Consider the following 22539-nt stretch of genomic DNA (forward strand, 5'->3'; position numbering starts at 1 on the left):
CCAACCGAGTTGGGGAAACTAATTGATTTGCAAAAGTTACATTCTATCTTTTTTACTCAATCAAAACCTAGAAACTCCAAGGTGATCAGAGGCTATAATTGGGAACAATGTGGCAAACAAGCATAGATAGCAGACAAGCGGTAGAGGCAACATAGAGATAAGCTAATTTGCATCTTCAAGCGCGATTAAGTTCAAATGAAGCACTCACAATAGAAAACTACAGCAAATAGCCAAGCAGAGTAATTTACATGTAAGCTGTCCTGATAGCAAGCAGGAGTTAGCAACATAGCTAACAGTGCAGATAATACAAACACAATAGCAATCTGATATACACTTTGCATATCAGCCCAAGACAAGGAATGATCAGCAAAGCCAAGGAAAGCTAGCGCCTGCTCCTGCATTTCTCCAATGCTCTTGGAGCTGCACAAAAGTTATTATGGTATATCTATAAGCGAAGATCTTATCAAAATCACGAGATTTCAAATGCATATATGTTTTATTAGAGGAAAGATCACAAAGAAGCATTTTGTATTCAATTTTGTGCTGACATGACATATTTTTAAAGTCATGATCAGACAACTCTTTTCTCACACTGTTAAGCTGAAATCTGATCTTCTGAGTACAAACCAACCTTAATAATCTTTCTAATATTATGCCCAAATGTATTATCTCCATCTTCATACATTAATAATTCGTCATTCTTTCACTCAGGAATCACTAGAATATAAAAAATCCTTTTGCTATATTCATTTCATTCTTCCATACTTTTTTTTTTTTAGCTTTTTTAGTGAATCAGTCAGACACACAGGTCATTGCACTAACTTAACAAACTGAGCACAATATTGTCAACCAAAGAACTGGACTTAAAAGTGTATGAATGTCGAAAATTTGATATACATAAATGAAACATATACCTAAACCAACTGCATCAGAGCTCTTCATGATTCTCAACCTTCTGCATGTATCAACAAACATCCTGCAGAAACCCATATGATGTTACTTTGAGCAGCGTAAGCTTTTTACATATAATTCATACAACACAAGAATGAACATCAATCCTGTATGTTTTGGAAAGGAGTGACGGAAAAACCAAATTTAAGACATGCCTCGTTTGGTAAAGATCTTCTAGCTTATTGAGCCTATTAGTGCTTTGACCGTATTAAAAAAGCTAATTTGAGTGTTTGGTAAACAACTTATTCAAAGAGCTTTTTGGGCTCAAAGTAGGAGCTTTTTTTGAATTAGCTCATTGAACTTATAGCTTTTTGTTTATTTCTACACTAAAAAGCCAATAATTAAAAGCTATTTACCAAACATTTTTAAACACTTAGATATAACTAGGTAGTCAAACCAACTAATACAACCATCTATATCAATTAGCTCCCAGCTAATTACCATCATAAGGCCATAAAGTGTTATAAAATTTTCCCTCCCAACGATTAACTCAAGAGATTCCTTTTTTTTTTTTTTTTGGGGGGGGGGGGGCTTATAGGCAGTGGGTTCGAGATTTTGGACACCGGAACGTGCAACACGCTCTTGCCTTTTGTTGGAAAAAGTAGTGTGTAGTGTGAATTTTGTGAAAAACAAAAAGTCCCACATTGGTGGGAAAGGGAAGTTTGTCTTCCTTTATAATATAGAGTGTGGAGTATTTGGGTGTGGCCCTTGGGCTACCCACATTTTGTGGAGAGGGAGGACTCACCTACCAAGCCAACCTATCACACACACGCGCGCCCGAGCCGGGTTGGGTCGGGTTTATTAAGTAAACTTAATTTTTGCACAGTATTTGAACAAGGCTTAATTACGTAATTAATGCCTTGTTTTTTGCTAAACGTTTTTGACTTACATTACCGTTTTCTAATCAATACTACCGTTTTTCCTTAATTTCTGGTAACCGTTTTGACTGGGTTAATTACCGATTTAATTGAAACCGTTTTTGTTTAGAAAATTGCCGTTAAATTAGTACCGTTTACTGAGTTAATGGTGTGTTAATTTTGCTTGAAACGTTTTAATCCGGTGGCTTATATATACGGCATTCTTCAGAGTTTCAAAATACACAGAAAAACTATTTTCAATCCTCTTTCTTCTAAACACAGAATTCGAGCACTTTCTATACACTTTTGGTGTTTCGTTGCCTGGTGGTTCAGTGCAAGACCATTGGTACATTATTTCTTTATTCAGAGAGACTGTTTTATCTTGGGGGACATCTAGTTGCGTATGAGCTGCTTGCACAACTTCGAGGCAGTACCGTGAATGTTCTAAAGAGAGAGACAAAGTCTGCGACTTATCAGTCTCATTCCCGGTAACATTGTTCTTACTGTTTTTCGTTCCTGCAGTTAAGTTTACAACACCTTTTGGCGGCAAGGGCACACTCCTTTGGGCGGAAACGGGGCTTGTGAGCACTAAGCAACACAGGCAGGTAATTTGATTTCAAGAGCGCTCATGTCTTTTGGCAACGGAGTGCGGGTGGTCAGGGCTTGTGACGGCCGATAATTTAAATGGGCACAAGCGGGTCCGAACCACGAGCTCTTATAGCATCAAGTTAGTGATGATGGGAGCTATTATGCAAGTAAGATACAATATATATAAAGGTGTAACAACAAACAAGCATTAAAGCAAAGCAACACTTGGTAGAAGACTTTTGGATTTCATTCAATCATTTGTCCCCTTAAGAGCTTAAAGTCGTACATGTATAGAATCCTTAGTGAACACCGAGATGAAAACAACACAATAATAGGATCTAAGGCCTAGAAAACATAAAAGTAAACTTTAGGAAAGCATTAAAAAAGCATCTAATACATAGAAAGGGGTTGGATTCTAACACAGTGATAACCCCTCTCATCAGATAGAATCTAATATCTTCTCACTCATCTATTTTATAGAAGAAAAAACTGAGATTAGCAGAAATTATAACCAAATAGATGCTAGCATGGTTGCTTAATATTTCAGATGATGAAACTCAAAAGAAATGAGTGAGAAAAAGTCACACATTGAAATAAATGAGAGTTTTCCCACATTTATATATTGGAGTAGTTTAGTACTACTGATTAAGAAGTGACCATAGACTCGTGCGGGAGCATCGGGTAGGGCTTCGGCCACGGGACATGGGGAATTCGATGCATGGGTGGGCTGAGGGTCCTCTATCTTTTTGGTACCATTTTGTTCTTTTATTAATTTCTCATTGGAATGGAATATTGTAAGAATCACAACATTTAATTTTATACTGCGGTTGCTATTATGCGTTGATTAACGAACAATTGGCTGTTACAATTTCAATGACTGTTCAATTACGCCATTAAGGGCTGACTACTTCTTCGTCTTCTTTTGTTGGTTGTTCGCGGCTTCCTTGGCCATATATATTTGCTTCACAGTCCTTACACACAGCAAAACAAAAAAAAAAATCCTTTTTCTCTCACAAAGAAAACATCTTTTGATTTTTGCGCAACTATTCTCAATTCCAGTCAAGTTTATCAGATGAATTTGCAATAAATAGAAATAAAATGAGAATCTTAAAATAAAAAGTTATTTATTTGTAAGGCGTACAATAATGTTGATTTCTTCCTGCTGTATAAAAGCTGTAACAAATTTTCATTTTAAAAAGTGTAAGATATAAAAACACAATATAAAATATATCATTCTCAATTATATTATTAAATAAAGTAGGTGATCCAGCTCTACTTATTGCATATATATTTTCTCCGTTTCCTTAATATTGCAACAATTACCATTTTAAATGTTTCACAAATATTGCAATATTTCCTATTTTGTATATGTTTTTTCTCCATTTTTCTCTTCATCACATGGATATATATATACTTTTAGCTCTCTGTATCTCACTCATCGTCTTACAAACTGGGCTTACCTTACTTGTTGCAATATTAAGGGAAAGGAGGAAGTATTAATTTCTATATATTTCTTATATTCTGATCCATATACTCATTAAACTTCTGTTGTCTCTAACACATTTGGTATTGTGGCTACCGGTTCATCAACACCATTTTTGTCTTATTCCCAACCCACTATGTTACATGGACTCGGGAACGGGTGTCGGACACGAACACATGTCGAAGTGTCCGATCCGGCAAATTCCAAAATTTTAGGACACGGGGAGTCTGCCCGATATTTGGACATGGGTACGGGGACACGTCAATACATCACTTAAATTTTTATAAATAAATTATATATTACAAAAGCTTTAAATTTTGGGATATTCTCAACGGTAACCCCTAACTTTTGCTACGCACCAACGGTAACCCCCTTTTTTTTGGATTATACAAAATGACCTTAGTTAAAAAATTCGTCCCACCCATAACCTTATTTCATTAAATATTAACTATGGTTATATTTATATTTTTTTTAAAAGAAAAATTAAAAAAATTAATCCCAACCCCCAACTGCCCATTGATTCCGGCCAACCTCTCCTCCTTCCCCACCACCCTCTTCCCACCTGCCACCACCAACATTATCATCCGCCGATCTCTCTTTCTCTTTCTTCTCCGCCTTCTCCTCCACCCTCTCTCAATCTCTTTATCTTCTTCAATCTCCCAGAAATCAAAACCTTAAACCCTAAACCCACCACCATCCGAGAGAGTAGTACCACCCTCCCTTGCCTTGCGTTTCTTTCTTAGTTGAACGGAGTGAGACATCAGGGAGTTAAATAATTCATCAACATTAATTGCCGCCACCAGAGAAGCTGGCGAATTTGGTGGATCAAATTCAATTAAAGGGAGATTCAGAAGTCCTTCACCAAAAGTAGAAGGAGAATAACGGAGAAAAGATAGAACCGACGCCCTTGGAAGGGGGTGAACCTTCGAACTAGAGAGACGCATAGAGCGAGCAAGGGCTCTTCTACCTTGGATAAAGCAATTCGCCACATTCGTAAAATCATTTTCAGTAGGAGAGAGAATAATATCAACAGTCGGCTCCGGCATAAGGTTGAGCAACCTGGCAGATGTTTGAGGAAGATCAAGCGGTGGTGGCGCTGTAATAGAAAGATTGGTCGGAGATACAAGTCCCGCCGCTGCACGCCGCCTGTAAAAGAGAGTAGGAGCCGAGGAGGATTATGCAATTTCGAAAGTCGAAGGAGCATCAATAATTGCCTTCCCTTTTTTATTAGCAGTAGCTGGTGACAAGCTCTTTAAAGAAGCAGAGCAAACTGGACCATCCCTTATCACTATTCCTTGATTTTGTCGGCGTTTCAGATGAGGGGGTTTGGTGGCTCCGGTGAGGGTGGAGGCGGTGCTGGTTAGATCAGTTGGGGATGAGGGTGGAGGTGGTGGCTGGGTTGGTTTTTTTTTTTTTTTTTTTTTTTCAAGTTAACCACAGTTAGTTTTTTTTTTTAAATAAATAACACTCATTAATGTCATATGTGAGGTAAATTTCTTAATTAGGGTCATTTTATATAATTCAAAAAAAGGGGGTTACCGTTGGTGCGTAGCAAAAGTTGGGGGTTACCGTTGAGTATCCCTTAAATTTTTCATTATGTCTACCCCTATTTATTTTTATTTTTATTATAATTCTTTCCTCGGTAAATTCTCCTAATAAATGGCAATCTTATTCCCTCCATGTTCTCTATATTAATGGTGGTTTTCGAACAAGTTATGTATTTCTTTCATGATTCTTCTCTTTTTTCCTCTGCTCTCTTAATGGAAGTGTCCGAGTGCACAGTGAAGGATCGAACACGTGTCCCGTGTCCATGAAGTATCGTGTCGACACGGACACTTTGCGATATTAGCCGAGTCCGATTAACATAGCCAACCCAACTCTTCCCATCTTTGATGGAGAACATTATGACTATTGGAGTTTTCAAATGCCAACATATTATATATCTCAAGATTTATGGGAGCTCGTGAAAGAAGCTATGAAGACCTTATAGAAAAGCCTAATGAAGGACAACAAAAACCACACAAGGAAAACAAGAAGAAAGTTGCACTTGCATTATGATATATTCATCGAATGAAACTATATTTCCCCGCTAATATGGATTGAAAAAATCCAAATAAGCATGGGATATATTAAAACAAGGATATCTAGGAAATGAAAAAGTTGTTGTTAGATTACAAAATCTATGGAGAGATTTTGATAACTTGGAAATGCAAAAGATAGAAAATATCCAAGTTTATTTTTCACGAGTCACAAAGATAGTGAATCAAACAAGAAGTCTCGGTGACACATTAGAAGAAAAAAAAACGTAGTTTGAAAAGTATGAGAAGTATGACTGAAAACCACATTTATAATAGAAGAGTCCAAAGAATTGTCAGCTCTCACATGCATGAGTTAATGGGATATTTAGCATCACATGAGCTAAAATTAAAATAAATGCACATTCCGATCAACTTATAGATCAAACATTTCAATCCCAACTTCACATATCAAACAAACGATATCAAGGAGAGTCAAAGAAAAGAAGGGGAAACCAACGAGGTTACCAATATGGTAGAGGTTGTGGAACCCATAATTTTAGCTGTGGCGGACAATACCAAAATTATCAGCAAAGGTTAAATAATTCTTGTTGTATTTGTGGTAAGTCTAATCATCAATCATTTGAATGGTATTTTATATATAAGAGATGTCCTAATTTGAATCATTATCATAAGGATTGTTGCAAGAAAATGGAAATAATACAAATGAAGCAAATTTCACCACAAATGCTGAAGACGAACAATTATTCCTTACGTGCATGGATGTACAAAATAAATATGATAATTTATTGTTTTTAGGTAGTGGTTGTGGCAACCACATGACAAGAAATAAGGATATGTTCATCAAGTTAGATATGGGTATAGCAAACCAAGTCACCTTGGGTGATGGACAAAAAACAAATGTTAAAGGAAGAGGAGTCATTGCTGTTACTAGTAAATCAAATGACACAAAATACATACATGATGTTCTCTATGCGCATAATTTGACACATAATTGTTGGGCAACTATTTTAATGAGGATATTTAGCAAATTTGACGATGGGGAATGCAATTTTATAGACAAAAAATCTGGTACTATATTGGCAAAATTACAAATGGATGAAAATAAAGTTTTCCTACTTCATATGCCACAAAATAAGCTAGCATTGCAAGAAAATGCTATGGATGAATCTTATCTATGGCGCTGACATGGTTATGGGATAACCACATATTGTTAGAAATATTCAAATTAGTGAAGGATGTATATACGGCAAAATGCATAGTCTTCCATTCCCAAATACTTCATGGAGAACCATAGCTTCTCTTGAATTAGTACATGTAGATACATTTGGCCCCACAAGAAAGGAGAGGTACATTCTATTATTTGTCGAAGATTACAATCATATGATGTGGATATATTTTATCGATCAAAAAGTCAAATGCTTTCAACATATTCTCCAATTTAAAGCTTTTGTTGAAAGACAAAGTGGATATATGATAAAAACATTGAAAATTGAAAGAGGGGGTGAGTTTATTTATAACCCTTCTATGGAGCATTGTAGAAACAAAGGTATAAAAAGGTAATTGACAGTCTAAGGACACCTCAATAGAAATGGTGTAGCTGAGAGAAAGAATCGCACAATTGTAGAGATGGCAAGAAGCATGATGGAAGAAAAGGGTCTTCCTAAAACATTATGGGCCAAAGCTATAAATACAACTATTTACATACTCAACCGTTCTCTAACTAAAGCCATTTGAAACAACTCCTTATAGAGGATGTTGCTCTCAGCACTAGCGCTTGTGCTAGGTTCCGATCCCGCTTCTTTGATCTATAGGCCATGATTCTTGGAACGGCAGAAAACTTATTGTTAGTGATTTAAAAAGTTTTTTTGGATGTAGTGTGCCTTGAATAAAGATCAGGGTAAAGACAAGTTTGATCCTAAAGGAAAAAAAACTAATTTTTGTAGGATACAGAGATGAATCAAAAGGCTATCATTACTTACACCCCCAAGCTAAGAAGCTAATAGTCTCCAAAGAAGTTGTATTTGAAGAATCGACAAGATGAAAATGGAATGATGAAATAGTCCACTTTCCTGTACAAGGGAGAAGGTGTCACTTCTCATGGCCCATCTTTAACAACAATGAATGATGCAATAAACAGTCCACAGAGATCTCCTAATCCCGTGTCAAATACACAAACACACGAGAAACCTCATCTTCTCTGATCTTAAATCAACAACAAAAATAAGAAAGAGACCTTATTTGAGTGATTATGAGCGTTATGTATGTGGGAATAATTGATGTAAAAGAAACAGAGACTTTCGTGATGGCAAAATAGAATGAGTACATTTTACAAACATGTTACGTAGTTTTTTTAGCTAAATAGTTTCAGTCATTCTTGTTTAGCATTAAGTTATTATATAATACTTAAGTTGTAATGTTGATAAATTATTAAAACATTATTCATGTCATGAAAGGTTTAGTTTAAGAAAGTTTATTTTCTTACATTTGTTATTTAATTCATAGGGGTTGTTTCTTTATCCATTATTTATTTGTGAGGTACACATTTCATATTATCTAGTAGAATCCATATTTCCGCCGCGAGAGCTCTAACAATTGGTACCAAAGCCAACGTCAAAATCTTAAGTGCTAATTTTTTTTTATTTGAAAATAATTATAAAAGCATCTACTAATGGAACGGTAAAAGTTGGGAAATATGAAATTGAAAAATTCAATGGGAAAAATGATTTTTTCCTATTGGAGGATGCAAATGAAAATTTTACTTATGTCACAAAAGTTACATAAGGCATTGGCGGGAAAAGAACAAAAACCCGAGGACATGAAAGATGAGGATTTGGAAGAGTTAGATCTTGAATCACGAGCGGCTATAATCTTATGCCTTAAGAGGGATGTTGCATTCTTGGTAAATGAAGAAGCAACAGCCGCTGGCGTGTTATCAAAGTTAGGACAAATTTCATGACAAACACTCTAACAAATAGGATCTACTTAAAATCCAAATTGTATGTATACATGAAAGATAGAAATATCAGACTTAAAGGATATAAATGTGAAGGTAGATGAGGAAGACCAAACATTGATGCTTGTGGGTGATACTCTAACCATGGATGAGACTAGAACGTTCCTTTTAGCAAAAACGTTGCTACAAGTGGAATGATGTCTAGTAATGGAAGAGAATGCAACGAACAAACTCAAGGATTGTTTGTAGGGGTAGGACTAATGAAAGAGGATGAGGCAAAGGAGGAAAGTTTAGATCAAAATCTAGACCTCTTGCAGAAAGGCCATGTTTCAAATGTGGTGAGCTTTGTCATTCTAAAGCTAATTGCCCAAATAAGAGGGTAACATTCAAGAAGAACCACAATGACAACTTTAGAGGAAAACAATATGAAAAACAAGAAGCTAGTTTTGTCTCAAATGACAAGGATGATTATTGTTACCACAATGCAATGAGATTTGGTAGATGGATGCTTGATTTGGGTGCATCTCACCATATGTGCCCAAATAGGAAGTACAATGGTGGTACTGTTTTGATGGGAAACGATCATTTTGTAAGACTGTCGGGTTAGGTACTATCCAAGTCAAGATGCATGACGGAACAAAAATAACCTTGTGAGTCACATCCAAGATTGGCGGAAGAACCTTATTTCTCTTGGGTTATTAGAGAAAAACTGTTGCAAAATAGTCTTGGAGAATGGAGTTTTAAAAGTTGTTTGTGGTTACTTGGTAGTGATGAAGGGGATTCGTCATGGTAATCTTTATCTTCTTATAGGGACAACTATGGTGCCTAATGATGGTGATGTTGGAATGACTACAAATACTCAAGTGGTGGAGATAGAATCTAAAGACCAACACGATTTTAGTCCTGGAAAATGAGAGACATTAAGCAAGAAAATGCACATTTAGGATTCCACTAAGCCAAAAGGAATTATAAATTAGTTTAAAAGTTTGGGTCATACAAACCTATGAGGCATTACGGGCACGTAAACTTGGCAGAATATGCACTCTTGGTGGAGGATGATGAGTTGGACACCTTCAAACAAGCTATCAAAGACAAGGATAGCGAGAGTTGGTTGGTTTCTATGAAGAGATGTAATCTCTTCATAAAAACAATACATGAAAGGTAGTCCCATTGCCTGTGAGAAAGACTGATATCGGTTGTAAGTGGGTGTATAAAAGAAAAGAGGGTCGTTCCAAGTTTGATAAAATAAGGTATAAGGCTAGGTTAGTGGCCAAGGGATTTGCATAGATAGAAGGTGTTTATTACAATGAGATATTTTCTCCAGTGATTAAACATACTTCTATTCAGGTGCTGTTGAGTCCATGGATACCTTGAACTGGAACATCTCGATGTGAAGACAACTTTCTTACACAGTGACTTGGATGAGAAAATCTATATGTATCAAGTATGTCGCTTGAGGAAATCACTTTATGGGATTTCCTCGACAGTGGTACAAGCGACTTGATTCTTTTATGTTAAAACAAAGATTTTCTAGAAGTAATTACGATTGTTACTAGTAGTTGTATACATTCGCAAATTTTGTGGAGGTGATTATATTTCTTTTATTGTATGTGGACGACAGGCTTATTTCTTCTAAGGACAAGGTGGAGATAAATAGGTTTAAAAGTCAACTCGATGAAGAGTTTGAAACTAAAGACTTTGGCGCTATAAGAAAAATACTAGGTATGAAGATTAGAAAATACTGGGTATGAAGCTAAAAAGGTAAATTGTATTGAAAGGTTTGGGGTGAAAGGTGCTAAGTCAGTGGTGACTCCATTAGTTCCACATTTTAGGCTCTCTTGTATACAATCTCCCACAATAGAAGATAAGGCATACATGAAAAATGTACCTTATGCTAGTGCAGTTGGCAGTTTAATGTAAGCCATGGTGTGTACACGTTCAAATATGTCACAAGTAGTTAGTGTTGTTAGTAGATTCATGGCGAACCCAAGTAAAGCACATTGGGAAGCATTGAAATGGATTTTATGGTACTTAAAAGGTACCATTGACACAGGTTTATGCTTTGGTGGAGATACATGTCAAATAAGCGGTTTCGTTGACTTGGATTATGCCGATGATTTAAATAGACAACGATCCTTTACTGATTATGTATTTAAAATACATGGTGCTCCAGTTAGTTAGCGAACAATGTTACAGGATAGAGAGACTTTATCTACGATAGCAGTCGAATATATAGCTATCATAGAAGGAATTAAGGAAGCATTGTACTTGTGGGACTTCGATTTGAGGTTGAAGTAGGAATGTGTAAATCTAATTTGTGGCAGCCAAAGTGCTATTCACTTGGCCAACAACCAAGTTCATCATGCTCGTACCAAACATATAGATGTAAGGTGTCATTTTCTACGGGATATCATAGAAAAAGGAAGTATTTTTCTTCTGAAACTGCACACAGAAAAAATCACAAATAATCTTACAGCATAAATAATATTCACTTTCCCTTTGTGTATAAACAAAATAGATAATAACTATATCTCTATAATATAATAAATGAACTAATAAAGTGTTTATAAACTATAAACTAATATTCGATGGTATACTCTCAAATTTAAATGTGTTTCTCTATTTATCAAAACAATGTGATACAAATTCTATCTAAATTTCAATTAACTACTAATTTGATTACATATTTATAACTAGCCTATAACTAAATAACTAATGATGCAAATTATCGTTAAATAATTTGCCATTAATTATTTCTTATTTTCTTATTACATTCCTTTTTCTCCCTTTTTATATCGAATCTTCCATTTTGTTTTATACAACGTGTATGTATGTAACCGGCTACACCAGACTGTTGGGTAATATCACAAATAATCTTATAGCGGAAATCCGAAATAATATTCACTTTTCCTTTGTGTATAAACTAGTGTTACTCGAAACGCGAGACGATAGCTTGTTCCCCGTACCCACACGTCCGTACCAAAACGTGGTACTCACGCGTTCCAGTTCGCAGTGGTTCACAATCTGGTTCGTCAGAACCCAATTGTAGTAAGATCTAAGCCGCGGTCTTGAGTGACAATTGGATTATTATTTATTTATAATTTCGAGTATAATTGAAAGTTTAAAAAACTTAAAGGGTTTCACCAATGGATGAGGGAGATGATGAAAAGTGTAAATGTAGAGTGATAAGAAAACAAGTTTAGAGCAATAAATTAAGGTTGTGGTCCCCTATGTCCCAATGTCCTCTTTTAATTTTTTTTTCTTTTTTAATTGCCTACATAGTAATCAGTACTCCTTCCATCTCATAATACAATGTCTCTCTGGGTTTTTATGTGGAAATTAAGAAAGTTGTAAATTTCTTAAAACTAATGATTAGAAGAATATGTGCATGTAGGGTTAGAGAGAGATAGAGAGAAAGAAAAAGTAGTTGGGAACAAATGAAGAGATGAAGAGATAAAGAGAGAAAATGTTGGAAATTGATGTTAAAAGTACAAAAAAGAAAAGGAAAAAAAGATGACAACTTATCAAAAAGAGGGTAAAAATGTCAAAAAATGTAACCTTTAAATAGAAAGAGGCATTGTATTTTGGTTTACCAAAAAAAAAAAAGCATTATTTTATGAGACGGAGGGATTAATTTTTTTGTACTATGTACAACTATATAGCATGGGCAGTTGGGTAATACATTAATAACAATTTCTAGCTTTTCTTTTTTCTTTTTTAATTTTTTTTTAAATGTGTGTGAAGTTAATTTATGGTAAATATCAAATATAAAATTAGAAATTAACAAAACACTATTAAAACAAATGACCATACATTCCAGGATCTTTAAAGGCTACGTTCCATGTTCTCGTACCAAGTTCCAAAACGTTTCGTGTACCATGTAACGTTGGTATAAACAGAATAGGTAATAATTACATCTTTATAATATAATAGATTAACTCACAAAGTGTTTATAAACTATAAACTAATATTTGATGGTAACCTCTCAAATTTAAATGTGTTTCTCTATTTATCAAAACAATGTGATACAAATTCTATTCAATTAACAATTAATCTGATTACATATCTATATGTAATCAGCCTATAACTAAATAACAAATGATGCAAATTATCGTTAAATAATTTTCCAAAAATTATTTCTTATTTTCTTACTACTCTCCTTTTTCTCCCCTTTTATTCCTCTCATTCTTTTTCTCTTATTTTTTGCTAATTTAATCTTTTCCAAATAAGGAGGAATAGCTAACATAATTGTAGGGACTTCGATTTGGGGTTGAAGCAGGAATGTGTGAATCTAATTGTGACAGCCAAAGTGCTATTCACTTGGCCAAGAACCAAGTTCATCATGCTCATTCCAAACATATAGATGTAAGGTATCATTTTCTATGAGATGTCAAAGAGAAAGGAAGTATTTCTCTTGTGAAAGTGCATACAAATGAGAACCCTACAAACATATTAATGAAAGTTGTGTCAGGAAGAAAGTTCCAACATTGTTTGGAATTACTTAACATTGTCACATGTTAAGTATTAACATAGAGAAATTAGTGAAGTTTTGATTGGTTTGAACGTGGTTGAGGATACAAAGGTAGTCATTTTAAAAATGGTACAACCAGATACGGATAACTAAAATTTGTTCGTCAAAAATTTGAATGTTCTCAAATTATAAACGAGGTGGAGAATTGTTGGAATAAATGATGTAAAAGAAAGTGAGACTTTCTAGGAGAGGAAAATGGGTGTAATGGCAAACAAATTGTTACATTGTTAGTTTCAGCCATTCTTTTTTAGCATTAAGTTATTATATAATGCTTAGGTTGTAATGTTGACAAATTATTAAAACATTATTCACGTCATAAAAGGTTTAGTTTAAGATAAATTATTTTCTTCATTTATTATTTTCCTTCATAGTGGTTGTTTGTTTATCCCTAAAATATTATTTATTTGTGAGGTATAGATTTCATATTATCTAGAAGAGGCAATATTCCCACAGCGAGAGATCTAAAAATTTATCTAAATCAAATGACATGGAAACATTCTCTTTATTAACAAGTGAGCCTTCTAGCTTTAAGGAAGCATCAACAAAAGGTTTCTTGATAAAAGTAATGGATGATGAAATTGCAATGATTGAGGAAAACAAGACATGGGAGCTTTTTATTACCCTAAAGGTAAAGATATTATTAGTCTAAAATGGGTTTATAAAACAAAACTAGACCAAAATAGAAACATTCAAAAACACAAAGCAAGGCTTGTAATGAGATATTTACTCCTATAGCTCGTATAATACAATTAATGAATTATGAAATTGGATGAATTTGTATAAAGAATTTTAGCCAATCAATCATCATATTTTGACTCTTTGGATCTGGAACATTGGAAGGAGTTTTAGAATTTTAAGAGGAATATATGAATAGTCAAATAGAATAACCCCATATTAATGGAATATAGAATGTTTAGCCATTGCAAAATGGAAATAATTAATGTTGAGCAAGAGAGATTTGGGAACTAGAGAGATTTTCGGAAAATATAATGGTGCTTTTACAGTTTGGTTTTACATAGAGAGATTTTACTGGTTTGACAATTAAAGAAGAAGAAGTAAAATGGGCCCTCCTGAATTTTGGGCCCTGTGCAGCCTAATGGTAAGGGCCAGGCTTGTGTGAAACAACCACATGGATATGAAATTCAAGGTCAAGAAGAAAAAGTGTATCTTTTACATAAAGCACTATATGGAATAGTAGAATTGAAAATATTTTATGAATAGTGGATTCAAAAAGAGTTTCAGTGAACCATCACTTTACATCAAAGGAAACAATGATGGATATTTTCTCATTATCTGTCATTATGTTGATGATCTTGTCTACATCGGAAATAATATAACTCATTAATGATTTCAAAGAGTCTATGATGCAAGAATTTTAAATGATAGACTTGAGACTCATGAATTACTTTTTTGGAATTCAAGTATCGCAAACCAAGGGAGAAATTTTCTTTAATCAAGAAAAATATACAATGGATCTCCTCAAGAAATCATAAGGAGAATTGCTAACCTGCATATAATGGTCGATGCTATATACAGAAGTTTGGTAGGTTATTTACTATACTTAACTCATACAACACTCGACATAGCTCAAGAAGTGAATATGGTACCAAGATTTATGAATAATCCTAACAAACTACATTTTGCTACCACAAAAGGATATCACGTTATCTTCAAGGTACCAAGAATATATGCATAAGATATTAAACCGAAGGGAATGATAAATAGATTGGATATATAGATAGTGATTTGGCTAGTTCTGTAGATGATCATAAGAGTACACTAACTTACAAATTCTGTAGCTGTTGTGTTAGAAGGTAACTTGTTGCTAAGAGGATTGTTGATACTACAACCAGGCACATCATCTGTATGTGCACCAATAAAGACATGCTACTACCTATGATAAAATTGATGGTGAAAATGTCTTCACGGGTCTATCCAAGGTGAAGGGAAGGTCGTTCTCACTTTTACTTCTGGAAAACCGCTTACTCTCAATAATGTTTTGAATGTTCCACAATTGCGCAGAAAAAAAAATTCTATTAGTTTGCTCATGAAAGTTGGACTGAAGCTCTCCTTTGATTTTGATAGACTAATCTTACTAGTAATGGGAAATTTGTGAGGAATGGGTTTTTGATAGTATGAATAAGAATGCTAGTACTTCTTCATGCAAGGTTGGGTCACGTTACCATTGATTTGATTAAAGGATCGAGCATGTGAAATGATCCCATGTTTTTCTAACACTGATTTTTCAAACTGAGAAATATGTGTTAAAAGCCAGCTTTGCAAATAAGTCATTTAAATCAGTAGATAAAGATAGACTGAAGTATTGGAACTTGTTCAAAGTGACATGGGTGATTATACAAATTATGTGATGTTAACCCTAAAGTTTTGATGATGACTTAATGGAACTTAAGCAAACTCATAAGACTTAACTTTCTATTGAGTTGTGTGGATGACAAATTCCTAATAGGATTAAGTTATATGTAATGATGATCCACAGGAGGAAGGAGCATATAACAAGGTTTGAAGGCAACTTATAGAGTTAAGGAAAGCAATGAAGAAAATCAGAGGTCGAGTTCCTTGAGGGAGGAACTGAAGCTTCACAATCGAAGTTTTAAGAGAAAAACTCAGGAGTCTAAATTATTTCTATCTTTGTTTTAGGCTTCTTATGTTCATATTTAGCACATTTACATGTTTAAGAATCAAGTTGATTTTTAATTAATATGATAAGATTTATTTTCCATATTCGTTGGATTTTTTATTTAAGGAATATTTAAGTAAATATCTTTTTAGAAAATATCTTTTAGAAAAAGATTTTCTGCTTATTTATTTATCTATTGGAAAATATCTTTGAATGCATGTTTGGCTTAGTCAAAGTTGTTGAGAAGAGTGGGGGAGTGGCAAAACAAATTTGAGTAAAAATAAGGAAGTTAATTCAGCTTGCTACCCAAGTTCCCTGTAATAGACTAGTTAAGTTACTGTAATTTATCAAGTGAATAATACAGTGGAAGGTTGACAATTAATTGATTAACTCATAAAACAAAGGGGATACAATTAGCAACTTGAGGCTGCCAATCTCCTAGCAACTTTAGGTTGCAACTCTCAATGTGTTTCCTCACTAATTTTTGGACATCCTTCTTCTACTTCTTACTACAATACTTATACTAAGGATTACTAGTGGTCAAGCTAGGCTGACCTTAGGGAGAGTACATGTGACTAAATTACTAATATGGAAAAACCATAAATGAACAAAGCTAAAGTTGATTGCCCTCTTTCCTTCCATTTTTCTTAATTGAATTTGTCAACTAGTAAGGGAATGCTTCCCTATGCTCCCTTGCTGCTGTTCTGACCTTGGATGTTGCTGACCTTTGTTCTCTTCTTTTCCCTTCTCGAGTACTAGCTCCAACAAAGGGTGTTTGATCGGTTTGACTTCGGCTAGCAAACCAGTCCATCACATTCCCCTCAACTGCACATCTTAAAATCAAGGAAGTTGTGGCTAAGTGGAACTAAAGTAACGATGGAAGTAACTACCTTACTCTTCTATAAATAAACTGATTTTTCAATTGGGAAAAATACACTTGAGCATTATGATCATTCTTGTTTTAAAAAGAGTAAATATCCACTTGAGTCCTAAAGTGTCGTTGTGCTTAATAGTAGAGTTAATCTTGTGTTGTATTGGGGTTAGAGTTTGAGTGAACTCTAAGTGAGAATTGCTTTGAGTGAAGCAAAGAGAAAGAGAGAGACTGAGAGATCAAGTGGTTAAGGAATCAGTCGAGTGGGGAACTCGAGTTCGTTGAGGAACTTGAGTTAGAGTCTTAGATTGTAATAGGTTGTTTTCCCTATTATAATTAAGAGTTGAGTTTTAAAATCCCTTGTAGTCGTGGTTTTTCTTCTTGATTAGGGCCAAGAATTTTCCACGTAAAATCTCTCTTTGTACTTCTAAGTTCTTTCTAAGTTTAATTTGCAAATTCCGCAAAAATTACCCTATTTTCTCTACAATACAATTCACCCCCTCTTGTATTGTTCATTCGAGTTAACACGTGAGCAGGGGAGGGAAAAGGTATTACATTATTTTTGTTGATGATTGTTCTCGTTTCACCATTGTTTTTCTTCTTAGGTCTAAAGATGAAGTAGTTCCTAAAAACAAAGCTGATTTAGAAAACCAGTTAAGCAAGAAATCAAGAGACTTAGGGGTGATAGGGTTGGTGAGTATGACCCTAACACTCGTAAGGCAATATTTGAGCCAAACGGCATAGTGCACGAAACAACGGCATTATATGCACCAGAACAAAACGATATCGATATAACTGAAAGGAAAAATAGAACTTTAAGGAATATGATGAATTTTATGCTTTTTATGCTTAATAGTACAGGGCTTCTTGATAATAATCAGGGAAAGACTATTCTTTTTTCTTGTCTATTTCAACAGGGTTCTTCACAATAAGCTTGACAAGACTCCATATGAACTATTCCACATACTTTGGTACTGCATCTTAACTTGCTTTTAGTTTGCTTTGTCAATTACTTTGTAGCCTATAAAAGGCATTGTTTCTTCATAGTTTAATTAAATGAGATTGCAGTAATCTTGTTGGGTCCAAAGGATGGGCTCAATAGCCAATTATTATTTTATTGCAGTGGGTGTTCATTAGGAGAGCTTAGCTATGGCAAATTAATGTTCTTTAGGGGTGTTGACAACGAGATTCTTGCAATTTAATCATTAATTTATTTCTAGCTCTTAGATTGTTCCTTTACATCGTTACGCTTGCTATACTATTTCACTTCATGTAAATACATTGGGTGCAAGTTAATTTCTAACGAGTGAAATCTAATGCTTATTTATTTCAGTACAATCATTTCACCTCGTAGTAGGTAGTGCAATGGAAGGACTCACTACTCTGTTAGTTGGATTTGGCATAGGATTCGATCAAGAGATCGTAAATGCCATATTTCCTTAGACTACGAACACAATTAAGTATGTTGTGTGAGGGTGAGGACAATAAGACTTTATTGATCCAAGGGTCTGTTCGATTTGATCCAAGGGTCTGTTCAATTCGCGTTAGAATCTATAGGGTTCTAACGGAAGTAGGGTGATCCCTATGAAGTCAGCCGCTAGGATAGGAGTTATGCCAAACTCTTAAAGGTTACTTGTGGAACAATGTCGACGGAACCTTGGGCAAAGAGAAGGCAAGCCCCCCCCCCCCCCCCCCTCCTCGATAATAATAAAAAACTTAATGACAAAAGTGTTTGATCTTATGTCCTTGCCTTGATCCGTAAATATGAGCCACAAAAGGGACAAACTAAGTCTCGTTGTGATGAGCATAGACATGAGTGTTTGATCTCATTCGCATTCGACTATAGAAAGTGATATCCACAATGGAATCATGGGAGCCTCTTGGGAAAAGAGGCAAGATACCTTTTGCATCTATGCAACCAAAGAGTTGCACCCACGCAAGACTTCAGTTCGTGGACGGGGAAATGCTTTCTTAAGCGGACATCTTAAGTCAAGTTTGAAGGACACAAACAAGTTCCACGTGGAATCAAAGTGATGGCTGTAGGAAAGGTCCATCAGATGATGGGGAGTTGTTCACCTCGCTGTTTATATAAGATTGGGTGACCTTCGTTGGAACGTGCCCATAGCACCCAGCCACAACCACTAAGCCCATATTAAAGACTTGCGTTGTCTTTGATGACCATTGAAGGGTCAAGACGTTAATTGATGGGCTTGAAGTACTTCCTGTGTTTCAAAATAATGCCCCAATCAAATTGGCACATATGCCAAGTAAAACTATAACTAATAATATCTTTAGTCATTGATATTCGAAAACTATAGATTGAAATAATTCTAACAAGTATTCACATGACTATTTATTCTTATTTACAAATCATTAAATTTAGTCAAAGTAGTTTATGTAAATAGTGCAAAAAGTCAAAGTGTGACATCTATTTTGAAACAGAGAGAGTAAGCCAAGACACTCTGAAATGCTTGAGATTCAAGGTAATTGAGCACCTTAAAGTGAATAAAGAAGCGAGATATTCCTGAGCTTTGCGGTAGTGGGAGATTATGTCGATAAAAAAGATGGAGTAATTTTTGATTGTTTGTTGGGTAGTGACTTGGCTTACTTGTCCCAACCTTGCAAAATTTGAAGGCGATTAATTGTTGAATCGTCGCCCCTAATAATCGTGGCCTATGGAGATTGTCTTATGACGTATATAGCACTAAAACTACTCTCACGAGGACTAAGGAGCTCGTCAAGAAATGCTTCTACAGTCAATGACATCTTCGTGGTGATATAATGCAAGGTAGTTAAGATAGTTTAGCGTTGCAAGGTAGTTTAGACCTTAGGGGAGCCATAAACATTTCCTTGGAAAAGAACTTCTCGTAGATCTCATTTGGGGAGTAAGTTTCAGCAACACTTTATTGTAACATCCCAAAGTTGGCCAAGTTCAAGCACATCACAGAGCTTCATTTTGCATTCGGCATGTTTCCCCAATGAACACCACCGAAATGATAGAAACTTAATAATGGGCCATTTACCCCATCCACGAGATCTAATGCTTAGCCAATAGTTTCTAGCTTAACTTAAATAACATGAACATGTATACGAAATAGCGATGAAGACTAAGTAACCAAACCATAGGGAATAGAGGTCTCACACTAGTCCACCCTAAGTTGTTGATTTTTGTACTAATTATTGTAGAAGAAAATTCTTACTTTTTATTTGTTTCAATAGTCTTACTCCAATTAAACCCGGAAGTTCTTTTCAACCAATAAAAAACAATTTAGTTCCATTAACAAAGATCGTAGTACTCAAACCAGTAGTCTAAAAGAATTCGAATTCTTAGGTTCATTGATCCCCCCATCGATCATAGTATCGAGCACTTCCAACGAAGCTATGATCAAGGGAGCCAAACATTCCATTTCTTTTGACTAAAGAAAATTGGCTATGAAATACCCTAGTCAAAATATCCAATACTTTATTTCCCGTTAAATGATGAAAGATAAGTTGTTTATCTAAAGCTCCAGAGTGTAGCCTGCAGATACACACATTATCTGAGTTATATTAAGTTTATTTAACATGGCATAGGATTCATAGGATTTGGCGACATTTGTGAGAAGCTGGTTTCATTAAGAAGATTCTGCTGCAGCCTGCAGGGTAACCTCTCTAGTGCCACCCTAGTTTTCTTCAATTCTTTTCCTGAAATATACTAGTTCTTTTTTTCCTTTTCCCGTAGAACTCTAATTATCTCAGTCTCGCTTTACTTATACTTTATCTTCTTGAAGATTCTCTATGTCTACCATATGATACAAGCTAGCAAGACTCGAAGTTTCTACAATCACCTATGCTAAACAGGCAAAACTTGATCAACTATTTTAATTTGTTGCCTCCTAATGGATACTGATCATCATTGAATTCCATTTGCATGTTACAAAACAAAAAATTTATCTTGTCATTGCAGTCTAGCAGATATGTCAGCACTTAAGCAAGCTGATACTTTTACTTCTCGATATGTATGAAAAACCATATTTAAAAAAAAAAAAAAAAAAAAAAAAAAAAAAAAAAGGAATGAGTGAACTTTTGTCAATTGCAAGCCAAACAAAATTGTCAATTTAACCCATTGCTAAAAAAAAATTAGATAAAACTATGAAATATAAGCAGGTTAAAAACTTGCTCCCACGGAACGTCACCAACAAGCATCCAATAACCATCTTTGTCATATGTGAGAACATATTCTGAATCATGAACTAGATCTTTAAGTTTGTTTTCACTGAGCATCTCTCTTCCACTGACCTAAAATCATTAAAACATCGTGTGCTAGTAAATCACTCACGATCTTCACTAATTTACCACAATAAAACAAATTGGTCAAATTGATAGAGTAATAAACCATTCCTTCAATCAGAATTATTTCTCACCAATGGTAAAACAACTGAACATTTCCTCTAGAGCAGATGACAATTCCAGGTATGTAGTGTAAGCTTTTATGTCTACCTTCCGAAGGTATGGAGCGCCATCCATACTGACCTTGACAAATAAAACACCATTTCCCACTTTTCCATCTACTCCATTGCTCTTTGAAGTAGTCATCATGGAGTTTTTCCTGAAGGATCTGATGGGTGGCCAACCAACAACTTGTGCCCTGTTGCAGATTAACAAGCAACAGTTCTGTCAGCCAAAAACTTTGTCCTCAACTGCTCCCCAAGATGAAACAGTGAACCCTACAAAGGTTAAGCATGGCACACTTACTTAAGTAGTGCAGGTGCACTGTCATGATTTACAGCTCCCACATGTTTTCAACTAGTGTTACTTTGAACAAGAGCCCTCTTGGCTGTCCCAGTTGTAGAACTCTCTTTTAATGGATGATCGAGCAAAACAAAGTTTTAGTTTCTACCTTCGATGATCGAGCAAAACGAAGTTTTAGTTTCTACCTTTGAGAAGCCACTTACAACATCAGGAAACCCTCTTTTGTTTCCTGACGCAATGATTTTATGTGATGGTGAGGTTGTACCATCACTGACAGGGTGCAATGGAAACAATGGCTTCTCATCCAGTGTCGAAGAGCTTAGCAAGCCAAGTTCAGCATCTCTTCCAGGGGATTGAGAACCAGGAAGGCCAAGCCTCAGTTCTGTTGCTTTTAGGTTCATATTACTTCTACTTTCTCCATAGGCAACAGGAATTGCAGAACTGTCCATAGATGAAGAGCAATCAGAAGAGTCCATGCAGTTACGCTCACTCAATTCAGAGCTATTATGCAATATGCTTTCAGCAGAAAACTGTGCAGTGACACTACTTTGATCTTCATCGTCCTCCCTGACACTAAGGTGTGGTGGACACATCAAAGCTCCAAGACTCCTAGGGGCCTTTACGAAATATTATACCTAAAAGGCTAAAATACAGATGATGAGAAGAGATCAGACGTACTTACGGCTTTCACATTCAAAGAATCATACAACTTTTTCTATGACTTCAAGAATACAAATAAATTCTTAAAGCACATTGTTATAGATTAAAGTAAATTAGTCCGTTGAAAACACTAGAACCCATACTTCAAATATCTATAAATAAGAAAATTATTGATATTTAATGAAACTTTGGATATAAGACTATCTTCATTGGTGAGACTCAATTTATAACCCACCA

General features: G+C 35.1%; 1 pseudogene; it reads right to left on the reverse strand.

Annotated features, from left to right (window-relative positions):
* Positions 1-382: 382 nt before the first annotated feature.
* On the reverse strand, positions 383-22235 carry LOC110690075 (annotated as a pseudogene).
* Between the last annotated feature and the right edge of the window lie 304 nt (positions 22236-22539).

Source organism: Chenopodium quinoa, unplaced genomic scaffold (genome assembly GCF_001683475.1).
Source record: "Chenopodium quinoa cultivar QQ74 unplaced genomic scaffold, ASM168347v1, whole genome shotgun sequence".
Taxonomy (NCBI): Eukaryota; Viridiplantae; Streptophyta; class Magnoliopsida; order Caryophyllales; family Amaranthaceae; genus Chenopodium; species Chenopodium quinoa.